Raw genomic sequence first — 10,026 nt, 5'->3', positions numbered from 1 at the left:
AGGCTGTGCGTAAGATACTGAATGAACCGGAACACATCTGCGCCAGAACCGGCCTGCTTCCCTTCTGTGCCACCAACAAACCGCCTGCTGTAAGACTTTGACTTTTCCCTTTACTGAATCTGTTATTGATATGTCTGGTCATTGTTTTTAATATCAGTGTCTGCATAATCAGGGCGATGGTCCGTTTTGGAGCAAAAAACTGCCGCAGGAGAAGCCAGACAAACCGGAAAGAGCAACCCGGCAAAAGACTAAAGCTGTGAAGAAGACTGCCCATAGGAAAAGAACCACTGCTTCTTCTAATCCGGCTCGTGACGATGAGGTTGATAACCCGGACTTTGAGGTAGAGCTTGACTCACTTGGTTTATTTTTCATGCGTCTTATTGATGATGATATTTGTCAGGATGATGTCGAAGCCAGCCACGCGGATGTTGCCGAGGTAATTATTCTCTCTTCCGATTCAAAAACTTTGCCTTCACAAAAAATCCGTCAGGCAAACCGGAAAGTTAAATTTTCTCATCCTCTTGCTTATTTGGATCCTAAACTTCTTATGAAGACCCAACAACACGAAGCTCGCCGCACCACCCGGCACAGCGGTCAGGTAGTTACCTCCGCCGGTTTACCGAACAGTCCGGTTCGGAAACGCCATTCCGAGGTCTCTAATTTGCTTGTCAGTGTTTGTCCTAAAGCGAGCTGCTTTCGTCAACCTCTTACTTTGTCTGACTCCAATTATCAGGTTACTTCCCACTCATCTTCTGGCGAGTCATCGGCTACTCAGCTCCCACCGCTCAAAACGGTGTTTGGGTAAGCTATACTTATTGTGATGTTTGCAGTACATTGCCTTAGAACATATTCTGTATTTGATTTTGTTATCCTTCTCAGGGCCAAACCTAGGCCAAGCAAGAAGGCCCGCCTGGACAAAGCGGCCGAAGAGGATGTCGTTCTTGAAGCGGACAAGACACCCAATGCTGAAACGGCTATTCCTGAGGATATTCCCAACGATCCACCGCAGCAAGATGATGATCTTATTGCAGAAGAGAGACCTACTGACACCTCAGGTCCTACCCATCAGCCTACAGGTTCCATCCGGATTGAAAGCTCCACCGGTCCAGCAAAGCCTACTGACAAGCCAACAGCTCCAATGCAAACCGGCGGTACCAAAGATGATGAGGTTGTCATTACTGGTACTGGCCATACTGAGCCAAACAATCCTGTCGCTTTGTCCAAACATTCTGCTAAGGAAGAACTTGCTGCCTTTGGTAAAGGCAAGTGGAACGCTGATCTGACGACTTACGCTGCTCTGAATGCCCAAGATATCCATTCCGGCTATCTGAACCGGCTGTATACCAGCCGTGACTATGAAGCCGGTCTGGTCAACATGATGAATGACAAATATGAGGTAATTTCCATATGCTCCTTCCTACTTGTATGCTTCCATTCCTGACTCTCCTAGCCCCCAAGGGCCGGTTTGGAATATTCTTTCAAACCGGGACTTAAATAATATAAATCTTGTTGCTTTGAAATTTGTTGATGTATCCCCCAAGGGCCGGTTCAACTTTAGCGTAGTTAAACCGGTACTTTAAGTAATTGAAACTGCCGTTTCAGAATATATATGATCAAGTAGCCATTAGGCCCCAAGTGCCAAGTTGAATACTTGTATTGATCTTGGGACTTTGTAAACAATCGAAAGATGAAAGGGGTAAACCGGAGGCCGCTTTAGATCAAATATGCATTAGCCCCCAAGTACTAAGCGCATAACTTGTTATGTGGTTGGTACTTGAATCCTTCTACCAATTTGTTGAAGCATATATCTGTATGCATGCAGGCGGAGCTGAAGACGAAAGAGAACCAAGTCATCGATCTTCAAGAAGCCCTGAAAACCCAACAAGCTGAAACCTCCAAAGCAAAAGAGGAATTGGCCAGTGCTTTAAGCGCCATGGAACAACTTAAGGAGAACTTCAAGAAGAAACGGGCGGATTGGGCCACTGAGAAATCCGCTTTGATCAAATGAGCAGAGGATGCTGAGGCTGCACTAAAACCAGTGGCAGCTGAACTGACCAGCATAAAGCACGTGCATGCCATGACTGCTGCTATCTTTGGTAAGCCAGTTTTCCTACTGAATTGGCTCTGCCTTCTGACAAAGTCGCTGGTTTATTAACCCTTTATGGTATTTTAGGGACACGCATTGGTCACTTGGGGTCAGATGTACGGAAGAAGCTAAAAGCCGCCTATACATTGGTTGAACAATTGTATACTGGTGCCCAGCGGATCATCTGTACCGCCTCTCATAACAAACCTGCGCCTACTTTGATTCAAGATACTCTGATGAAACTATCGGTGCTTCCTGCCCGGATTGAAGAGCTAAAGAAATCTGATGCTCGAACCGGCGCAATCAATGCTTTAATCCGGGCAAAAGCCTGGGTGCCGGATTTTGATCCTGTTGAAGCGGCTCAGGGCTATCCCAGCTTGAAGGAAGACGGATCAGAATTCGGTGAAGCGGATCTGCGAGCGATAAACCGGGAGGTGCGTCCACTAGCTTGTCAGTTGGCTGAGGAAGCAGACTTGTCTCGTTATCAAGCGCAATATGATAGTCAGAACAAGCGAATAGCTGCGCCAATCCATGAATCGGAAAATCTGATTCCTCCAATTCGTAAGCATACTTACGCTCCCAATATTGACCCGTCCTTGCTGATCCACGATGAAGCTGTTTTTCAAGCATTAATGGGAATCGACTGGACAACTGTGGATTTCTAGCCACTGGGTAGGGATATGGAGGCTGAAGCGGCGCAGGACGACCCACAACCATCAGGCCAGGCTGATGACCAAGCTTGAACCAGACGCCGGTTTAAAACTGCCTCTTCTTTGCGAAAAACAATTATATTATTATGGGCACCATGTTGCCTTGTAATAGGCTAGCTGATACCTTTGATGTTGATATGTCTTCGTGCATAATTTGTTCTTCCTGTGGCAATGAACTTTCCAAAACACTTTCTGAAATGAAAAATTCGTCAAGTGCCACCGCGGTTGTACCGTCAGGCGGAATATGATGTCTGCATATACGAAAACAAAATTTTAAGTATGACCAAATTTTGAGATACATGATACCTGCCGTCATTGAGCGTGAAGTTGGCTTGGCCAATCTTGAAGCGGAGTTTTGCAAACCCATACTGTTGGAGGAGATAACAGCTCATGTATATATATATATATATATATATATATATATGACGCTGGTTTACCATGTAAACCGTGCCGGGTTATAATAAACACCGTGTTACTCCATAAGAGGATGTTAACAACACGGATCAAACCGGTCAAATAGCCTCCGGATTGACATGAACTGTGTTCTGTAAATTAAAAAAAATTGTCGGTTTAAGAAACACAATGAAAAGCAGAAAACCCCCCTTCAAAGAAAAGTGTGAAGCAAAAGAAAAGTTTTATTTAAGCTGATCAAATGGCGTTACCATGGCTAAACACGACCAAGTTCCTGTTAGGTGTAACTATGGTTCTAATCAGCCAGGTCCCTAGATGAAACCGTGGCATTTATGCCGACCAAATGGCGTGGTCATGGTTCGGGTTCGACCAAGCCCCCAAGTGATTCTGTGGCCTTAGGCCGACCAAGAGGCTTGACTGGTTCAGACATGACCAAGTCCCCAAGTGATCTGGTGGCTTTCGCATATCAAGAGGCATGGTATTGGTTCGGACACGACCAATCCTCCAAGTGATATAACATGATGCTTTTGAGCAAAGCGAACTCAAGGGGTAAACCGGAGGCCGCTTTAGAGCAACTCCGTGTAACCTCACATGATGTAAAAGAACAGATACCCCGCTTTAGCTGAGGTTCCGGTTTATTATATTTAATTATAATATATACATTGTCGTAATATGTATATAAGTATAGCCAATGGCTCAGGTGTAGTAAGGCCGAAGATGAGCTATATTCCACGGCCTGTTAGTCTCCTCCTCTGATGTACGTGAGTCCTTATGCTCTCAAATATCGATCAGATAGTACGACCCGTTGTGCAGATTCTTGCTGACCACGAAAGGCCCCTCCCAAGGTGGGGATAGCTTATGCATGTTAGTTTGATCTTGGATGAGCCGAAGCACCAAATATCCTTCCTGAAAGGTTCTGGTTCTGACCCGGCAACTATGATAACGTCGAAGATCCTGCTGGTAAATCGCCGATCAGGCGGCTGCGATGTCACGCTCTTCATCCAACCAGTCCAAAGCATCTTGCCGTGTTGTCTCGTTGTCCGCTTCAATATAAGCTGTGACACGAGGTGAATCATGCCGGATATCACTGGGGAGAACCGCCTCCGCTCCATAAACCATGAAGAACAGTGTGTATCCTATTGATCTGTTGGGTGTTGTATTGATACTCCGTAGCACAGATGGTAATTCTTCTACCCAACAACCCGGCGTTCTCTACAAAGGAACCATGAGCTGGGGCTTGATGCCTCTCAAGATCTCTTGATTAGCTCTTTCTGCTTGACCATTGGACTATGGATGTGCCACTGATGAAACGTCGAGCTGGATGTGCTCTCGTTCGCAGAACTCCTTCATAGCACCTTTGGATAAATTGGTACCATTATCTGTGATAATACTGTGCGGAAAGCCAAACCGGAAAATCACTTTTTTGATGAACTGAACCGTCGTGGCCGCATCACACTTGCTAACAGGTTCTGCCTCCACCCACTTTGTAAACTTGTCAACCGCCACCAGGAGGTGGGTCTTCTTATCTTTGGACCTTTTGAAAGGCCCAACCATATCCAGCCCCCAAGTCGCAAACGGCCAAGTAATCGGAATCATTCTCAATTCTTGAGCCGGTACATGAGCGCGCCTTGAAAACCTTTGGCAACCATCACACCGTCTGACCAGATCCTCCGCATCAGCATGAGCAGTTAACCAATAAAAACCATGGCGAAACGCTTTAGCCACCAGAGACTTTGAACCGGCGTGGTGACCACAATCTCCTTCGTGGATCTCATGCAAGATTTCACGGCCTTCTTCAGGAGACACACAGCGTTGGAAAGCCCCTGATATACTGCAATGATGCAACTCGCCGTTGATGATAGCCATGGACTTGGATCGCCGGATTATCTGCCTTGCTAGAATTTCATCCTTTGGCAACTCACCTCGGTTCTTGTACACCAGGTAAGGAAGTGTCCAATCCAGAATAACATGAAGAGCCACCACCAATCGAGCCTCCGGATCAGGAATAGCCAAATCCTCTTCACCAGGGATCTTAACCGACGGGTTGTGCAGCACATCCAGAAAAACATTGGGTGGGACCGGTTTGCGCTGAGAGCCCAGCCGGCTTAAAGCGTCTGCCACTTCATTTTTCCGCCGGTCCACGTGATCCACCTAATAGCCTTTGAAATAACCCGCGACAGTATCCACCTCACGACGATATGCTGCCATGAGTGGGTCCTTGGAGTCCCAAGTGCCAGACACTTGCTGGGCCACAAGGTCCGAGTCACCGAAGCACTTAACTCGACTTAGATTCATGTCCTTAGCCATCCGGAGACCATGGAGCAAGGCTTCATACTCAGCTGCATTGTTAGTACAAGGGAACATTAAACGGAGAACATAACAAAACTTATCACCTCGTGGGGAAGTTAATACGACTCCAGCCCCCGAGCCTTCCAACTGCCTGGATCCGTCAAAATGGATGGTCCAATACATATGGTCCGGCTTTTCTTCAGGTGCTTGCATTTCCGTCCAATCATTGATGAAATCAACAAGTGCTTGAGACTTAACCGCTGTCCGAGGCACATACTTCAAACCGTACGGCCCCAGCTCTATGGTCCACTTTGCAATCCGGCTAGTTGCTTCCCGGTTCTGGATGATATCTCCCAAAGGAGCAGAACTGACCATCGTAATTGAGTGCCCTTGGAAATATTGTTTAAGCTTCCGGCTTGCCATAAAGACTCCATACACCAGCTTCTGCCAATGCGGATACCTTTGCTTGGACTCAATGAGCACCTCACTGATGTAATAAACCGGTCGTTGAACCGGATGCTCCTTACCTGCCTCCTTTCGCTCTACCACAATAGCTACACTGGCCGCCCGAACATTAGCAGCAACATATAGCAGTAACGGTTCCTTGTCAACGGGAGCGGAGAGCATAGGCGGATTGGCCAATTGTCGCTTTAAGTCCTCAAACGCTTCATCAGCAGCAGAACTCCAGACAAACTGATCCGTCTTTTTCAACATCTGATACAAAGGGGTTGCCTTCTCACCCAGGCGACTGATAAACCGGCTTAGCGCAGCAATCCTGCCTACCAGGCATTGAACATCGTTGATACACTTCGGTTTAGCCAGGGAGGTGATAGCTGTGATCTTCTCCGGATTAGCCTCAATTCCCCGGTTGGACACTAGAAAACCCAATAGCTTGCCTACCGGTACACCAAAAACACACTTGTCCGGATTAAGCATCATCTTGTATGTTCTCAGATTATCAAAGGTTTCTTTCAAATCATCAATCAGAGTCTCCTTCTCCCTGGATTTAACCACGATATCATCCACGTAAGCATGTATATTACGGCCAATCTGCTTGTGAAGACAATTTTGTACACACCGTTGGTAAGTTGCCTGGGCACTCTTGAGCCCGAAGGGCATAGACACATAGCAGAAGGCTCCAAAAGGAGTTATAAACGTTGTCTTCTCCTAGTCCTTAACTGCCATTTTGATCTGATGATAGCCAGAATACGCATCCAAAAAACTTAGATGCTCACAACCCGCCGTAGCATCAATAATTTGATCAATACGGGGGAGGGCAAAAGGATCTGCTGGACAAGCCTTATTAAGATCTGTGTAATCCACACACATGCGCCAGGTGCCGTTTTTCTTGAGGACTAGCACCGAATTGGCAAGCCACTCAGGGTGAAAAACTTCAATAATAAAGCCAGCTGCTAAGATCCTAGCTACCTCTTCTCCAATCGCCTTGCGCCTTTCTTCATTAAACCGGCGGAGGAACTGTTTCACCGGTTTGTATTTAGGATCCACATTAAGTGTGTGCTCAGCGAGTTGCCTCGGTACACCTGGCATGTCAGAAGGTTTCCATGCGAAAATGTCCCGATTCTCACGGATGAACTCGATGAGCGCCCCTTCCTATTTCGGATCCAAGTTGGCACTGATGCTGAACTGCTTGGACAAATCGCCAGGTACGAAATCAACAAGCTTAGTCTCTGCTGCCGATTTGAACTTCAGGGCCGGATCATGCTCCGTAGTTGGCTTCTTCAACGGAGTCATGTCCACCGGATCAACATTGTCTTTATAGTACTTCAACTCCTCGGTGGCACAAACCGACTCTGCATAAGCTGCATCTCCTTCCTCGCATTCCAAAGCGATTTTGTGGCTTCCATGAACCGTTATTGTCCCCTTGTGACCCGGCATCTTGAGCTGCAAATATACATAACAGGGCCGAGCATAAACTTGGCGTATGCCGGTCGCCCAAACAGGGCATGATATGGACTTTGGATTTTCACCACCTCAAACGTCAATGTCTCCGACCTGGAACCATGATCATCCCCAAAGGCCACTTCCAGAGCTATCTTACCAACGGGATATGCTGATCTGCCAGGCACTACACCGTGGAATACTGTATTAGACGGTTTGAGATTCTTATCTGTTAGCCCCATACGTCGGAAGGTCTCATAGTACAGGATGTTAATATTGCTCCCTCCATCCATGAGCACCTTGGTAAACTTATAACCTCCCACCTGAGGCGCCACCACCAGAGCCAACTGACCCGGATTATCGACCTGGGGTGGGTGATCTTCTCTGCTCCATATGATCGGCTGTTCAGACCAACGTAGATAACGGGGTATGGTCGGTTCAATAGAGTTGACTGCCCGCCTCTGAACCTTCCGGTCTCGCTTGTCCAAGCTAGTGGTAAAGACATGGTACTGTCCACTACTCAACTGCTTTGGGTTGCTCTGGTAACCCGACTGCTGCTGTTGGTTGTAACCACCCTGATTGTTCCGATTATTTTGACCATTATTTCCGCCCAGATTACCATTAAACCCTGAACCGGAACTTCCTCCACCGTAATCCGGCCCGAACCCTGAGCCATCGCCAGATTCGCGATCATACCAGAAATTATTAGAATTCTTGAACTCCTGCATAATAAAGCAATCCTTCCAAAGGTGGTTTGCTGGTTCCTCCTTCGTCCCATGTTTTGGACAGGGCTGGCTTAGCAAATAGTTTAGGCGGTTTGGGTTAGGGTTGGGTGCCCCACTACGATTTCTTGGCCTACCCTTGCGTCGCTGGCCATTGTTCTGTGCGTTGGTATTAGCCACAAAGTCCCTGTTACCGTCCGCTTTACGCTTGCCTCCTCCGCCATTGCCTACCCAATGATGCTGCTGACCTTTGGAGCTGCTGTTCTTCTTTCCCTTCCCTGTCTTGTCATCATCAGATTCGGGATCCTTGGTACTATCAGAATCATCATATTTCACCAAAGCGTCCATGAGAGTCCCCATGTCAGTGCAATGACGCTTCATCCGTCCCAACTTCAGCTTCAGGGGTCCAAACTGGCAGTTGCCCTCTAGGGTTAATACTGCGGTGTCAGCGTTGATGCGGTCTGAGGAGTGCAACACTTGTGAAACCCGGCACACCCAATGAGTCGTTGATTCTCCTTCCTCCTGGACGCATGCAGCTAAGTCCACTATCGACATAGGCTGTTTATAGGTATCTTTGAAATTGCTGATAAACCGGGCCCGTAATTGGGCCCATGAACTGATAGAATTAGCCGGCAAGCTTTTTAACCAAGTACAGGCCATTCCTTCGAGCATCATGGTGAAGTATTTTGCACATGCCGCGTCATCCACATCGAGCATCTCCATGGCCATCTCATAGCTCTCCACCCATGTCTCTGGAGGTTGATCCGCCGTGTAATTTGGTACCTTGCGCGGGCCTTTGAAATCCTTGGGCAGGCGCACATTATGTAAAGCGGGGATAAGGCAAGGCACCCCCAAAGAACTGGAAGTAACACCAGGTTCAGTCAAGGTGGTTGGATGAACCGGCGTGAGCTGCCGAGCCTGATGCTGTGCGGCTAACTCGGCCTCCCTGCGCGCGCGGGCCCGGTCCACCACTCCCTGAGCGTCATCAGCACCACCCGCTGGGTTGTTGTCCCGGGGTGCCCCACATCGTTCATTACTCGACACTGCCGGTTCATCCATATGTCTGTTATAGCTCTGGCTTGGACGAGGGGTCGAGTGGATCCGGTCGCGGCTGTACGAGTATGCTTCCTGTTGGGCCAAAGCGGTCCTCAGAAGTTCCTTGACCCGCCGTGTCTCTACTGCCTGCGGCGAGTCACCTTCAATTGGAATGGCCTCCAGCCGTGCAGCAGCGGCAACAAGATTGTCCATTGGGTTGGAGTAGTGACCCGGGGGTGTTAAAGGAGCCTGAGGTACAACGGTGTTTTGACGAGGCGGGTCGATCTAACGAGGCTGAACCGGTGCACCAGTCCCAGGGGCTTCTGCCCGGTTCCCCTCCAACGGATTGCCGGCTCTTGGCCCTGGAGTGTTGAAAAGGTCTCTGGCCTCGAAAACCGGAGGTAAGCGGGATCAGTGCTTCCTCCTCATGACTTCATGTGATGCGCTCTGGTCTAACATAAGCCTGTAGGCCTGTGCGTCTAAAGCAGCCCGCTCCGCGGCCATCCTGGTGTCCTCAGCCGCCAGATCCGCTTTGGCCTGGGTGATCTGTTCCTTTACCCTTGCAATCTTCGTATTGTGAACGTCCTGATCTGGCGGATTAACTTCCGCCATAAGCACAGCCAACGCATCAAATAGCTCTGATAGAACCTGAGCCGGCGGGCGCACAGGGCCTCCTGCCCCGGCGGCCGTTGCTGCTGCTGAACCGGAAATCGTTGCCGCAGCTGTCGAAGAATGAAGCGCTGCTTGTGTTCTGGCCATGAATATTCCAACCCGGTTGGGCAGATCAGAGGGGTCCGGAATACTGTCGCCATCGGAACAGCTCCCAATCCGGCCATCTTGTAGCTGATAAAGAGATTCGGTTTCTCCGGCCGAA

Source organism: Triticum urartu, chromosome 7, assembly GCF_003073215.2.
Source record: "Triticum urartu cultivar G1812 chromosome 7, Tu2.1, whole genome shotgun sequence".
NCBI classification, from domain to species: Eukaryota; Viridiplantae; Streptophyta; class Magnoliopsida; order Poales; family Poaceae; genus Triticum; species Triticum urartu.
This window is presented reverse-complemented; position numbering follows the sequence as displayed.